The following is a 15,828-nucleotide window of genomic DNA, read 5'->3' on the forward strand; positions in this document are numbered from 1 at the left end:
GGATGTATGTATTGCATGTAATGTTGTTTTGGTCCGTCAAAGTCACCGTGTGTTCTTTAGCCTGATGGCTTCCAGCATATGGTCTGTGTCTGTGAGGTTGTTGCTATGCCTGTTTAAACAGATGAATACAAATTCGCATAAGAAAACATTTTTGAAATCCAGTTTACATACTGCTGGACTTCATTATAGACATTAAAGGAGAATTAAATAAAATAGACTCCCCTGGTTAGGTCAAGACATGACGTGCAGCTGTTTTTTTTTAACTATCCATATATATGTCAGGATGGGGGGGTGGGTAAAAGAAGTCGAGACCATATTGGGTGGTCACCAACTCTAATGTCCCACCTTCTGAAACATCTCAGCCTCATGTATGAAGTGGCAGGACTTCCAAATCACTATTTCTCACTTATGCAGATACATAACTAAAGTGTCCTGGAATGTGTCATCCATGCCACCTCAATTAGGACATTCTAGAAAATAAAGTTTTTTTTTTTGTCTTTTTTTTATAAAATATTTTATTAATTTTCAAAATTTTATTACACCAATAAGTTATCATAATATTCAAAAAGAACACTTTTGTTACATACCTTTATCCCTACCCCCCCTTCCCACCCTTTACCCTATCTGCTCCCAGTTCTTTTCCCTTTAGCTTCCAATTCCTCCACCCTCCTAGGCACTCTTGGAACACCCTTCTCCTTCTTCCTTTCTTATCTATTTTCTATTTCTTCTGTTTCAACAAATGTATTTGCTCTTTTAAACTTGTACCATTTCTCCCACCTTTATCTAAATCTCTCCATTCTATCTTCTTCCATGTGGTAGAGTTCCTCCATCCTGTACACATAATCTACCCTACTTATCCAATCTTTTATTTTTGGTACCTCCTGTTCCTGCCAGAATTTTGGTATCAATCCCTTTGCTGCATTTATTAGATGGAATATCATCAGGCTCTTATATTTTTCTACTTTACATCAATAAGTAATCATAATATTCAAAAAGAACACTTTCCTTACATACATTTATCCCAACCCCCCCCCTTCCCACCCTTTACCCTATCCGCTCCCAGTTCTTTTCCCTTTAGCTTCCCATTCCTCCACCTTCCTAGGCACTCTTGGAACACCCTTCTCCTTCTTCCTTTCTTATCTATTTTCTATTTCTTCTGTTTCAACAAATGTATTTGCTCTTTTAAACTTGTACCATTTCTCCCACCTTTCTCTAAATCTCTCCATTCTATCTTCTTCCATGTGGTAGAGTTGCTTCATCCTGTACACATAATCTACCCTACTTATCCAATCTCCTATTTTTGGTACCTCCTGTTCTTGCCAGAATTTTGTTATCAATCCCTTTGCTGCATTTATTAGATGGAATATCATCAGATTCTTATATTTTTTTAATTGTAATTTAATGGAATAAGCATGCGCCTGGATCTTTCGGGACATTAAGCCCAGTTATCTCCTGAATTTGGAAAATTATTTCTCCCCAGTACTCCTGGATTTTGGGACACTCCCACCACATATGTGCCATTGTGCCCTTCATCCTACATCCCCTCCAACACAAAGGTGACTTATCTATTTGTTGCTTATGTGCCACAATCGGTGTGATATACCACCTAGCTAAACATTTGTAATTCATTTCCACCACCTTCAATTCTACAGCCCCATGTGCTAGTCTAAATATTTTCTTTTTCTGTTGTTCATCAAATGATATTCCGAGTTCCCTTTCCCATTTCTCCATATATGGAGGGGGAGTAGCTTCTATTATTACAGCAAGGATTTTATAGATCCGAGAAGTACCATGTGTTCATATTTTGCTAACATTAAACAATTGTTCAAATGGATTCAGATCCTTCACTGACCTTAAGGGCTTAGGGAGCAACAAAATGCCTTAATTGAAAATATCTACACTCATCTAACATAAAACACAACTACTTCTTTTTTTTAACTCCTGAAAGGAGTAAATTTCCCCTCCATTCATTATATCCTTTAACTGTGCGTTCTCTTTTCTTATCCATTTACCTGAGATGTTTTCCTCCCCTGGTGGGAGAAATCTGTATTTACCATTGGCATCAACATGGAGTTAAATTCCCAATCCATTTGTTTGTGAATTATATCCCAAACCCTAATTACATTTCGTGTATAAGTGCTTGTGCTTTCTGCTAAAATATGGTATTGATGTGGCAACCATACCATCCTGTCCAATTGTGTCCCACTTAATGTGTTTTCTATATTTAACCAACTTTTCCCTAGTGCATTATATGTCCAATCAAAAATCCCACTTGATCTAAATGACCATTAGGTCTTTCAACCTAGTTGCTAGGACCTTTGCAAATAATTTGGTGTCCGTATTTAACAGTGAGATAGGCCTATAACGAGCACATTGGGTCCCATCTTTCCCTTCTTTCTGTATAATTGTAATATATCCTTGAAATGCCTCCTCACTCATTTCCATCGCATCTCCTAATGCATTCATATAAACACTCAATTTAGGGACTAATTGTTATTTAAATTTTTTATAATATTTCACAGTGTATCCGTCAGGCCCCGGGCTCCTCCCTGGGATTGTCCCCTTCAGTGCCTCCTGGATTTCCTCTTGCATTATCAGTTTTTCTAGACATATTAACTTTTCTTCTCCTAATCTCGGTAGTTTTGCCTCTCAAATACGTCTGTCTCTGTGTAGTTCTTTCTTTTCCCCCCCTTTTAACTGTTTCTGATTTGCACTGTATATTTGCTATAATATTTTTTAAATACCGTAGCGATATCAGTGGTTGAGTAAACCAATTATCCATTATTTTCCTTAATTTTCTCAATATAATTCTTAGATTCCTTCTTTCTCTGTGCTCTTATTATGTATTTACCAGGTTTGTTCCCCCATTGATATCTCTCTTTTGCCATCATGTTAAATGTTCTCCTTGTTTCTTCTTCCATTAAGTTACATAATTCCTCTCTCTTGTTTATTATTTGCTGCTGTATGTCTTTTGCTATTCTCTTTTTATGTAACTGTTCAAGTTCATATAATTCCCTTAATAGCGTATTCATTTTTTTTTGTTTTGCCTGTCCTTTTTTTTTTTTACTCTGATCGCTATCAAAATTCCCCTGATATATGCCTTATGTGCTTCCCACACCATGGTTGTTGAAACACCTTCAGTCTCATTTCTTTCAAAATACTGTTCTATTGCTTTTTTTATTCTTATTTCCGTCTCATGATCCTGAAGGAGTATCTCATTTAATTTCTACATTTCCAACGATTTCTTGTTCTGCTTTCTCCCCCATAACAGCTTCATTGTGACAGGTGCATGCTCCGATATTGTATAGCTTTTATATTCACTTTAACCAGGGACTCTAACAGTCTATGTTCCATCAATATGTAATCTATTCTTGAATATGTTGCATGTGCCGGAGAATAGAACATATAGTCTCTCTCTCTGGGATATTTAATTCTCCACACATCTACAAGTTGACACTGATATAACATTCTTCGCATAGCTTTCTGACATCTACTTCCTTCTCTCTGCACATGCGATGTCGTATTAATCTGAGGGTCCATGCAAAAATGAAATTCCCCTGCCACAATTAATTCACCCGTTTTGAAGTCCAGGAGCCTTCTCAGTGTATTCTTCAGATAGGCCATTGGATTTATATTAGGGCAATAAATATTTTCCATTGTACACTCAATTTCCTGTAATCTCCCCCTCAGGAAGAAGAGCCCCTCAGGATCCTCCAAACTATTCTCCAATTCAAATGTTAAACTGTTAGCTATACCAATTGCCACTCCTTTAGCACGTTTAGTTGGTGAATCAGCATAATACCAGGTTGGATAATATCTTGAATATTGCTTTACATTTGTTTCCTGTAACGAATGGGTCTCTCATAGTTCGTTGTTGTAATTCTCTAAGGATCTTATGCCTTTTTCCCAGAATATTCAGAACCTTTACGTTATAAGTCATAAAGTTAACCTCCTCCATATCCCTTTGTGTATATTTTTTTTTCCCTTCACCTACATTCTTCCCAACGGGAGTACCATCATCCATTCGAAGCAACATGGAGCTATCTCTATATAATTCTCCTTTCCCTGTCCTCTCGCTCCTGCCCCATATCCCACCACTACTCCCTTTAAGATCTTAAATTGCCTCTGAATCATTTGTGGTCCTAATCCCACCATTGATTTCCGAGCTGGGGGTGGAGCTCTGACCACAAGCGCCCATTCTGACTGCATTCCCAAACCTAGGCCACATGACTGGATGTTTCTGCGACTTCTTGTTTCCCGCTTCTCTTCTTACATTTTCGCCTTATTTAGGAGATGGAGAAGGAGGAACAGAAAGGGAGGAAGAAAAAATAAATAAAGGAAGTCAACTGCGTGCTTCCAGTCAACTGCATGCTTTCAAAAATTCCCTCCCGTTCCTCCTCTTCCCCCCTATTTTATCTATGGTGCATTTTCCTTTTAGGAGCTACCTGCCAACTCTCATGTTCTATTCCCCTATTTTCTTTTGCCCCCCCAACCTGGAATATCTACATTCTGTAGTTCAAGTCTCTCGCAAAACGCTCTCAGCTCTTCCAGGAATCTCAATCTTGCAGAGCGACCATCCTTCCACCCAATTAGGCATGCTGGAAACCCCCAACTGTATCACACGTTTTGTTTTTTCATCTTTTCCAGTAATGGTTTCAACGTTCTCTTTCTGGCCAGCGTTTCCAATGATATATCAGCAAAAACCTGTAGATTTAATTCTTCAAATTTTATTACTTCCTTTTATCTTCTTCCATAACTCCACTTTATCTTTATAATGATGGAATCGAACGATCACATCTCTAGAGTTTCCGCTTTCTCTTCCTTGAGCTCTTCCTATTCTGTGCACTCTATCAATCCTCAGATGCTCTGTTGCTGGTCTATGCGTTATTATATTAAACATTTTAACCATCATCTCCATCAAATCTTCTCCTTACGGGGTCTCTGGTAAGCCTCGTATCCTCAGGTTGCACCTTCTATCTCTGTTCTCCTGATCTTCCAGTTTATGTAGCAGACTCCTTTGCTCCTTCTCATTTCTTCCATTTGTTTTTCTAATTTTGTTTAGAAATTATAGTTCTGATCATGTTAATCCCCCTGATACAGTGTGTTATGACTGGGGCAAATTGTGGTACTACCACTTCAAACATGCAGAAGAAGCATATGAACATTTGTTCTAATGGACATATCAGTTCACACACATTCTAGATCTTGGTATGAAAATTGTAAACTTAAATATGCAACATATATACAGCATACACTATGTTATAACATGTTGTTTCATTGAGTTCAGATAAGCATATAGCAGAATATAGAGAAACTACAGTAAATGAATAAACAAACTAAAAGTACCAAAAAAACTACAGGTTAGGCTTCATGCACACGGCCATACAGGAGATATACAGCATGCATAGACTGCGTACTCATTCTCTTGGGATGCGCAATTGCTGTGTACATCCACCCATTTGGATGTTTTAGAAGATGCAGCTGTACAAAATTAAGCACCAAGGGTTGAGCATACATGCAGTTTTATGCTCCTGGGGCATAACCGCATATGGGAGCATTTTTTTAATTCACCTCAATGGGCGGTTGTACATGGCAAGGTGAAGGTTGAGGTAGAAAGATTTGGTTAGTGATTAGATGTGAGCCAAAAGTAGATTTCAGAGTCCAAGATTACACCTAGATTAGTGATACATGAGGAGACTGATGGAGTGAACTGAGGGGTAGAGAGATAGGTTTAGGTGTCATCAGGTGACATGCGTAAGCTACAGAGCCTCGTCACGGCACCCCAGTATTCTGTAGTTCCTAACTCTCCAATTTTAAGAGCCTTTTGCAAACGTATCCTAACTAAGCCCCTGCTTTTAATGCATACTGTTAGACAGATTAATTTGATTTGTTTGCAGGCTGGCCAGCAAGTTAGAGCTAGGAATTTTTATTTTTTGTTGTTTGACATGCGTCGCCCTTCCATGCGCTCCTTGCTGTGAAGGCCAGTTATAGACTGGGGCAGTGGCCATTTTTTGTACTGTTGAACTGTTGGTCGAGGGGGCGCACTGGACACCTTAGCTGCCATTGTGCCACACACTGGGTGTCCAGTGTGCTCCTGTACCTTTATGGAGGGGTGGGCTCCCTCAAGTACATCTGCCCTTGGTCTATCCATTAAATACATGTGCCTCTACTATGGGGGCTCTTAACCAATTCAATACCGGGCAATTTTACACCTTCCTGCCCAGGCCAGTTTTCAGGTTTCAGCGCTCTCACACTTTGAATGACAATTGCGCAGTCATACAACATTGTACCCAAACTAAAATTTTATCATTTTCTTCACACAACTAGAGCTTTCTTTTGGTGGTATTTAATTACCGCTGGGTTTTTTTAATTTTTTGCTAAATTAACAAAAAAAGACCAAACATTTTGAAAAAAAACACGTTTTTCTTTGTTTCTGTTATAAAGGTGTACAAATAAATAATTGTTCTTCATAAATTTAGGCCGAGATGTATTCTGCTACATGTCTTTGGTGAAAATAACCCAAATTAGGATGTATTATTTAGTCTGTAGGAAAGTTATAGAGTTCACAAACTATGGTATAGATCTGAAAATTGATCAATCCTGAAGTACTGACGGCCAATCTAATTTCTTGAGGTCCAAGAATGTCAGAACAGTACAGATATCCCCAAATGACCCCTTTTTGCAGAGTAGACAGTCCGACGTACTTCATAAGAGGAATGGCGAGTTTTTTGAAGTTGTATTTTTTTTGTCATAATTTTTCGGAAAATTAAAAAATTTAAAAAATGATTTTCACTATTTTTTTTTTTACATACTGTCACCAGTGCAGTACAGCGTCATCATATAACTGGCATGGCGGTGAACAGGGACACTGACTGGTGACAGTATGAAAAAAAATATATATATATATATATATTTTTTATTATTTTTAATTTTTTATTACATTTTTTTTTATTTTTTTTAAGATTTTTTTTTCATATTTTACTATGACCAAAGTAGTACAATGTTACCATAGTAACATTGTACTACTTTGGGGAAGTGTTCAGTATTTTTTTTTTTTTTTTACACAATTTGCTTATAGCAAAGAATTACTTTGCTATAAGCAAGCATTTACCTGAATGAAATCGATTCATTCAGGGTTTTTTTTTTTTGTGCTTAGCTGTGATTTGGTCACAGCTAATCACATGACATGTGATTAGCTGTGACCATTCACAGATAGGCAGTAGTATACAATGGATGGCATGAATGAAGCCATCCATTGTATACAACTGTCATGTGACCTGCTGTGATTGGTCACAGCAGGTCACATGGTACCAGCAACGGGGTCGGTACTCAGGTCTGTCATCGGCCGTGTCCGAGGTACAGGGCCGGTGACAGATCGCGCCGCTGCGAGGCTCTGCATTAGCGTAAACTGCGCATGTGCGGGTGCACGCCAAATGACGTGCACCCGGAATGCCGAAGCACTTTTGAAGCCACCAAACGGCCATTGGCCGGGCAGCTAATGGTTAAAATTGGAGAGTTAGGAACTACAGAATACTGGGGTGCCGTGACGAGGCTTTGTAGCTTACACATGTATTTGAAAATGTGTGCTAACTAAACTCCTGTTTTTAACGCAAACTGTTAGATAGGTTAATTCGGTTTGTTTGCAGGCTGGCTGTCAAGTTAGAGCTAGGAATTTTTATTTTTTGTTGTTTGACATGCGTCGCCCTTCCATGTGCTCCTTGCTGTGAAGGCCAGTTATAGACTGGGGCAGTGGCCATTTTTTGTACTGTTGAACTGTTGGTCAAGGGGCGCACTGGACACCTTAGCTGCCATTGTGCTACATGCTACGTGTCCAGTGCGCTCCTGTACCTTTAAGGAGGGGTGGGCTCCGTCAGGTCCACCTGCCCTTGGTCTATTCATTAAATACATGTGCCTCTACTATGGGGGCTCTAAAAATTGGAGAGTTAAGAACTACAGAATACTGAATACGGATGTATTTGCAAATGTGTGCTAACTAAACCCCTGTTTTTAACGCATACTGTTAGGCAGGTTAATTCGGTTTGTTTGCAGGCTGGCTGGCAAGTTATTGCTCTGAATTTTTCTTTTTTGTTGCTTGATCTCTGGAATTTCCCCCTGCTCTAAGGTTTTCAGAGGAGGGCATTGGAGGCAGTGGGTGGATCTGAGGAGTGCCTGACTGTACTCTTGAGGGACCTTGGCAAGGGTCTGTGACTCCCTTAAAAGTGTAAGAGCCTGCTCAGTAGGAGGGTGCAGAGGGTGGAGGAGTTGGGTGGAAGAAGGAGTAGGAAGAAGTGAGGCCGAAGTAGGAAGGCTCCCAGGAGGCCTAGTGGGATGGAGCAAATCTGCAGGCCTGGAGCTGGAAAGGAGGAAAGCTCAGAGATCACTATACCCCAGCACGAGGGCCACCTGTATGGCAGGGAAGGAATGGCCTAGCTAAAAGGCCTGGTAGCAGCCACCAACGCACCAGAGGTACAGGAGAGGATCTCAGTGAGTATCCCTGCACCCCCTGAGCGGATAGGAGAAGGAGCACTCGGCTTGGGACTGTCCACTTTTAAAGTAACAGATATCAGATCCATTGTTCAGAGATTATTATTATTATACAGGATTTACTGTATATAGCGCCGACAGTTTTTGCTCAGCGCTTTACATTATGGTGGGAGACAGTACAAGAGACAGTACAGTAACAAAATAATTCAATACACGAGGGGTTCGAGGGCCCTGCTTCTTGGAGCTTACAATCTAGGAGGGAGGGGATAGTGGTACAAGAGGTAATAACTGTGGGGGATGGAGTGGTTGGAAGAGTAGAGGATTTCAGTATTAGCTGAGGGAGGGGTAGGCTTCCCTGAAGAGATAGGTTTTCAGAGTGTGCCTAAAAGTGAGCAGAGTGGGCGATAGTCTGATGGATTGGGGTACGGAGTTCCAGAGGATGGGGGAAGCCCTGGAGAAGTCCTGGAGACGAGCATGGAAGGAGGAGACAAGGGAGCTAGAGAGTAGGAGGTCTTGTGAGGAGCGGAAAGTACTGTTTGGGTGATATTTGGAGACAAGATCGGTGATGTAATTTGGGGCAGAGTTATGAATGGCTTTATATGTCAGTGTTAGCGTTTTAAATTTTATCTGTTGGGCAATTGGAAGCCAGTGGAGGGATTGGCAGAGAGGGGTGGAGGACACTGAACAGTGGAGGGATTGGCAGAGAGGGGTGGCAGATACAGAACGGTTAGTAAGGTGGATGAGTCTGGCCACAGCATTCATGATAGACTGAAGTGGGGATAGCCTGCGGTGAGGTAGGCCAATGAGGAGGGAGTTACAATATTCGAGGCGTGATATAATAAGGGAGTGAATGAGTTGCTTACTGGTTTCCAAGGTTAGGAACGGTCGAATCTTGGAGATGTTGCGGAGGTGAAGTCTACATGAGTTTGTCAGCGATTGGACCTGGGGCTGAAAGGACAGATTGGAGTCTAGGATGACACCTAGTACTCTGGCTTGAGGGGTGGGACTGATGATAGTGTTGTTGGTCTTGATGGAGAAGTCGGGGGGGGGGGGGGGGGCACTGGCTGGGGGGAATACTAGAAGCTCAGTTTTGGAAAGATTGAGTTTGAGGAAGTGGAGTGACATCCAGTCTGATATGTCACTTAGTATGCTTGTGATACGAGTGGAGACTGAAGGGGTGAGGTGAGGGGTAGAGAGATAGATACCTCCAGATTGCTGGGTGAAGAAGAGGAGAGCATCTATGGTTTGGAGTGGTACATTAAGGAGATGCAGACTAACCCTTCAACAGAGACTGTGCTGCAGAGAAGGCTTGTACATAGTTCCAGGACATTGTCCTCAGTTCATCAGTTTCCTTGGGCATCTTGTACACCCCTAACCCTATCCCAGTTCAAATCCCCTATATAAAACAACATAACCAAAGCTCAAGGCCTGGTTTCTGACTCTGGATGTAAGTCTTGGTGAAGATGTGTGATGCCTAGCTGTGCAGGACTATAGGGGGACTCAAATTTTCTAGTGATTCCTAGGAGGTTAGTGCTACATATGTTAATACCTGCAGTCTTCTGGCCAGTCCGGGGGCATTATGCCCCTTTTTCTTCAGCTTTGGTGGTGGCAGTAAATAAGCTTCAGTCCTGAACAAAGCAGCTCTCAGGTAAAAATGCATAAGTGCCACTCCAGGAGTACTGTGAGCAAAGATTAATGATGCATCCCCAGGGGATGGGTCCATGACAACCTTGATCAACAGGAAGTAGGTTGGATGATGCTGTGTGCCATCCCACCTGGATGATGAGTGGTTTCTGGACCCCAGAGATTACTTTCTGCAATGGACAGCAGAAAGGAATGTACTTTTTCACTTTTAGAGTAGGTGAACCCCAGTTGTCTCTCTATAGCAGATGCATTTCTGTTAAAATGCAGCAAAATTGCTGCTTTCAGGGCTTGAAAAACACTAAAAAAGCCAACGAGTGGGCTGTACCATTTGTGCAATCACAAGCCTTAAACAGTGCCTCTAATGGCAAAAGGATGAGAGTGCCACAGAGATATCTCAACCTGTCTTTTTGATGGTGCCCCCTCATGGTAAGACCATCCCTGTAACAGGTACACAAAAAAAATTGATGTGTATGGCTGGATTGTTTAGCAGAGCAGAGTTCAGCATGTACTATATTAGCTCTTACAGTTCTGAAATAAATGTGTTTGTTTTGGAGTCTCTGGTATTGGAAGTTAAGATGGAATCTATTTGAAATGTATTTTTATAAATCTGTCAAAACAGCCATGGGTACCCGGTCCAAGTGTGCCAAGCTGGCCACAGAAGTGTTGCCATCTTCATGGCATTTGCTCACAGTTTCCTAACCCAACTTCTATAATACAATTGCTTTATTTGTTGCATGTAAATGAATTCACTTGAAGGGAACAAACTGCTTTCAGTAAGGAAAATATGTCCAAATGTCCATGCTTTTAATATTAAAATACTTAAGTCACCTTTAAAACAAAGGGACCTTTGGTTATACTGTTTAACTTTCAATATTAACCACACCTGCCACAAGTATTTGTGCTTGGAAGCAACATGCTCCCCACTAACTATTTACTTTATTAGCATGAGAATTAAATGGAGGCACACATTGCTAGATAACTTCTCACTCCTGGTAGACGAAGCTAGGCATTTACTAGCCACTCTGCTAGGGGAATATTTGCTGGGATTAATAGGGAACTATTAAAAAATTGTCTAAGTCCAATCCACTACAGACAGAGACTCCCTTAACCAGAACAGGAAAAAGGACGATGGTGGTCACATGACTGGTGAAAAAGTTATTAAATATAAGATTTTTGACATACAGTAGAATCCTTTTCTTGGAGTACATTATGGGATACAGGATGAAAGTTCAGGTACATTGAATTATGCTGCAGCCTTTAGGAGATTGGACACTAGCAAAACAAAACTGTAAAGACAATCCAGTATAGCCCTCCTACTTTCAGGATGCCTCAATTTTGTTAGCAAGCAATAGTAGGGGTGGATCATGAGAACAAAGGGGAGGGACTTGTGCTCCATAATGTACTCCAAGAAATGGACTAAATGGATTGGTCACAAATCCTATTTTTAAATTGTTCCTTATGAGACAGAGGATAAGTATTCAGACACACATTCAAAAACAGTCCAACTGAGTGGTGGGCTACAGAGCTAACAAAGGCTAACAGGCCCACAGGTTGCTGAAAAAGTCCATGAAAAGGGGAAATGTGCCTTTGAGATTATAATGTTTGATGATGAGCTGTTGAATCCACCTAGCAATAGCAAAGGTCTCCCAGATGGAGGGAAGTAATGACTGACTGTGTGGATTCCATACAACATTTTTGTACTCATTGAAAGGCGCTGATAACCTTTAGATCCAGTATGGGGACGATTCCCCCTTTGACGTTCAGTATGGTGAATCCATTTGAATAAGTGAAACCTCTCCTCTTCCAGGGACAGTGGCTATGATCTCTTGAGAGAGAAGCTGAAGCAGGATGGAGGCAGATACTTAAACTTCAATTTACAGCCCCTGGATACATTTTTCTAGATCCAAACATCTGCAATATCCTGGGACTAGATGGCCACCAAAGTTACCAGGAATCCCTCCTCCTGACAAGTGGATGGCAAACCCTCATTGAGAAGAAGACTTGCTTGTGGATTTGGAAGACTTGGCGATCCAGGACCTACAGTAGAACTGTAGAATTTCGCCTTGAACCTGGAGACCTGATCAAATCGATCAAAAGAAACACTTTTTGCCTCAGGAGTAGAGGGTTTCTCAGATAAAGACTTTCCCTTATTTTTTTTATGCAAATGTGTACTCATCCCTCAATGACTTCCTTAATGAAGTTGTCCAGGGGTTCAACAAAATTGCACTTTTCATCAAAAGGCATAAACAAGTAACGTTTCTCGCAAGGATGCTCTGCAGACCAACATTTAAGAAAAAGGTTCCTTCAAATGTGTAATGAAAGGAAGCCTATTCTGGTGTAATATTCACTAGCCCATTCACACATTGAAATCAAGCCACATGCATGAGTTCCAGTTGCTAGAGGATAGAAGGCCCTGTCAGGATAGATCCAGGATCCTGGGACATAGACTTGGACCAGACAGCTAGGGTCTGGCAGATGGACATGGTCACAATTGCAGGTTGCAGGGCAGGACCTGAGAGGGAGAATAAGGCTTCTAACCTTTTATCCACAAGATCTTTAAGCATGGGGATGTCCTCAAGAGGGACAATGAGAATTTTGTTCAGACTAAAAAATCACTGGGTCCACAATGCAGACAGATCACATCCTAAGGAACTGTTACTCCATAGGCTATTTATGGGCAAAACATTTAGGAGGAGCAAAGATCTTTTGCAGGTTAGGCCAATCACAATACAGAACCCACTGCAAAAGGAATTACACTGGAAAGGTTATAATGAGTTGAGGGCTCATGGCCATACACTTTAGGAGTAACCGACAGTCAGTTCCAACTCTAGGCATGAGCAAACTGTGCCAATAAGGAAATCGTATCCTGTGCTGTGACTGTGACTCCACTTGTAAGGTAAAATCCTCATCATTGTCAGCTCTCTACGGAGAAGCAGCTGACAGTGAGGGCTGAGAAGGTGGGTCAAAATTTCATATTATTGGCCATGGCTTTGGAAGAGGATGTCAAGCAATCTCATAAAGATGTAATGGTCAAGTGTCCCTTTTGTCATTTGCTGCATATCTCCAGTTAGAGAGTAAAGTCTTTTGTGGTAACGGACATCATACGCATTACAATGTTATTTTAAACTTCTAATTGTTATGTTCAACCTTTAAAATTGCAAAATTACATTTGCACATTTGTGGAATTTCTGGAAAATAAAATTCTTGAGAGTACCTGTCATAGGAGGCAAGTTACCAAGTGTATTTACTTTAAAGTTAAGTCAAGGCAGGTTGCATTTTGCGTGGTCATCACCATGTCGAGTGTCTCGGGCGGCTTTAATTCTTGCGCAATACACAGTACAGTTTCCATGTCAATGCCCAAATCCATCCCATATGTTTGGTCCATTTCCCAGAGAGCAGGCTCACATCTTTTATGGATAAACACAATTCTTTACTGAAACCCAAGTTAATGTGCCGTAAAAAGTTTACATAGAAAATTACTTGTACTTCAGACCTTTCAGTCACCAACAACTACTTTCAAAGACAACAGAGACAAAGGGCTTTTGGTGATGGTTGTAAAGGTCCTAAATGTAATACTCAAGCAGAACTAATCTTGTATACAGAGTTTTAAAGAGTTTCCCCCACAATTGCACAGCATTAATCTTTCAGAATGGGCATCAGCATCATCATTGTTTTGCAGTAGCTTGATCCCATAGAGGTGGTGGGGGAAGTAGGCTGGCACAAATATCTCTTTGCCTAGCCACTGGCTCCAACCTTATCTAGTGATTTCTAGGTATTACCTGGACATTTAGAAGCTATAATCATGCTTGTGTGTTTTGTGTTCACCATGGGTCTCCTCCAAGCTGAACATGCCTAATACAGCTCCTAAGACAGCCTGTTGGAGAGTATTAAGTAAGACACCCAAAAAGAGCTCAACTGGTGTCTCTTGAATAGGAGAAGCAGTGACTCTACTCTTAGGACCATGGTACACTAGCAGTCCTGTTGCTTTTGGTAGCTTGCCAGTGACACAATCAATTTATAGGAAAATAAATACTAAAGGCAAATAGACTGTAACGTGCTGGACCAAGGGATAAGGTAATTAATACACCTTACCCCTGCACCCCTAGTCTAAACGTGGTCCCCACTACAAGAGTGTACTTTGTCTGACTCCAAGAGTTCAACATTAAAGTTACATGAAGATTACTGCACTGTATGTGATGATACAAAGGTACCTCCCATCTCCCTGAGCTTTGGATAGAAGAGGACAGCTTTGAATCCTGCTGGACCAAGGGGTAGGGCAAGTAATATACCTTACCCCTGCACCTCTAGTCTAAATTGGGACCCCACTGCAAGTGTAGATTTTGTCATCTTTAAAATTGCATTAATGTGTTAAAGATTACTGCATTATATGTGATCACACTGAAAGACCGTCCACAGCTGGGAGCTTCAAGTAGAAGGGAACAGCACTGGAGCCTGTGGGGCTGACGGGTTAAGTCATTATTACACCTTACCCCTGCATCTCTAGTCTAAATGTGGACCCCACTGCCAGGGTAGATTTGGTTTAATTCCCAGAGTTCAGCTTTAAAAGTAAATGAATGTGTTAAAGAATACTACACTGTACATGATGACGTAGAGAGATTGCTCATCACCCTGAGCCTCAGGTAGGAGAGAACAGCGCTGGAGCTTGATGGCCTGATAGAGTAAGTAATATACCTTACTCCTGCACCCCGAGTCTAAATGGGGACTCCAGCTCAAGGGTAGATTTTGTGAGCTTTAAAATTTCATTAATGTTTTAAAGATTACTGCACTATATGTGATGTGTATATATACTGTGTATGTATATATATATTGTGGCAGTGCGGTATCCTGCCACGGTGGAAATCACAGTGGTGACCCAGGATTCTCAACCATACAGGTTGAGGGGCTCCAGGCAGTTCTCATAATGCAGAGGAAACTGGTTTATAAGTTTCCTCTTTGGTTTTTAAAGCCTGTTTTGGGACCTGTAGCCTGGAGATTTCTAAGAGATTTGGGAGGGATGAAATCTCCAATCCTGGGTCCATGTTTTGAGAGCAGCCAGCGTGCTGATTGCACAGGTGTGTGCAGGCCTTTTTGTGGAGGCCAGGCCATGATTCTGGGCTCCACCCCGGCAGACAGGAGTCAGGAGGGCTCCACCCCGGCAGACAGGAGTCAGGAGGGCTCCACCCCGGCAGACAGGAGTCAGGAGGGCTCCACCCCGGCAGACAGGAGTCAGGAGGGCTCCACCCCGGCAGACAGGAGTCAGGAGGGTTCCACCCCGGCAGACAGGAGTCAGGAGGGCTCCACCCCAGCAGACAGGAGTCAGGAGGGCTCCACCCCGGCAGACGGGAGGTCTCTGCCTTGGATTCAGGTGGGCTTCACCTAGTGGAGGTGGAAGCCAGACAAGCTGTGTGCTATTGGCTAGCTGTGTGCGGGAAAGCCATTTTGGATAGAGTCTGCAGGAGACAGACGGTAATCGGTGTACAAGCCAGAAGGTTGAATATCGATTGCATTTGTTTGATGGTGGATATCCCTGCGTGGGAAGCAATTTTGTTATTTGAACTTTCTTGTAAAATAAAATTGGGCAAAAGGCCCTTAAAGAAGTGAGTTGCTGTGTGCTTTGAAGAAGCTCTACCATTTTGAAGCGAGTTCCCACTATATATATATATATATATATATATATATATATAAACCAGTGGGTCACCC

This window comes from Staurois parvus, unplaced genomic scaffold (genome assembly GCF_062004578.1).
Source record: "Staurois parvus isolate SC_StPar_1 unplaced genomic scaffold, SC_StPar_1.0 ptg000723l, whole genome shotgun sequence".
NCBI classification, from domain to species: domain Eukaryota; kingdom Metazoa; phylum Chordata; class Amphibia; order Anura; family Ranidae; genus Staurois; species Staurois parvus.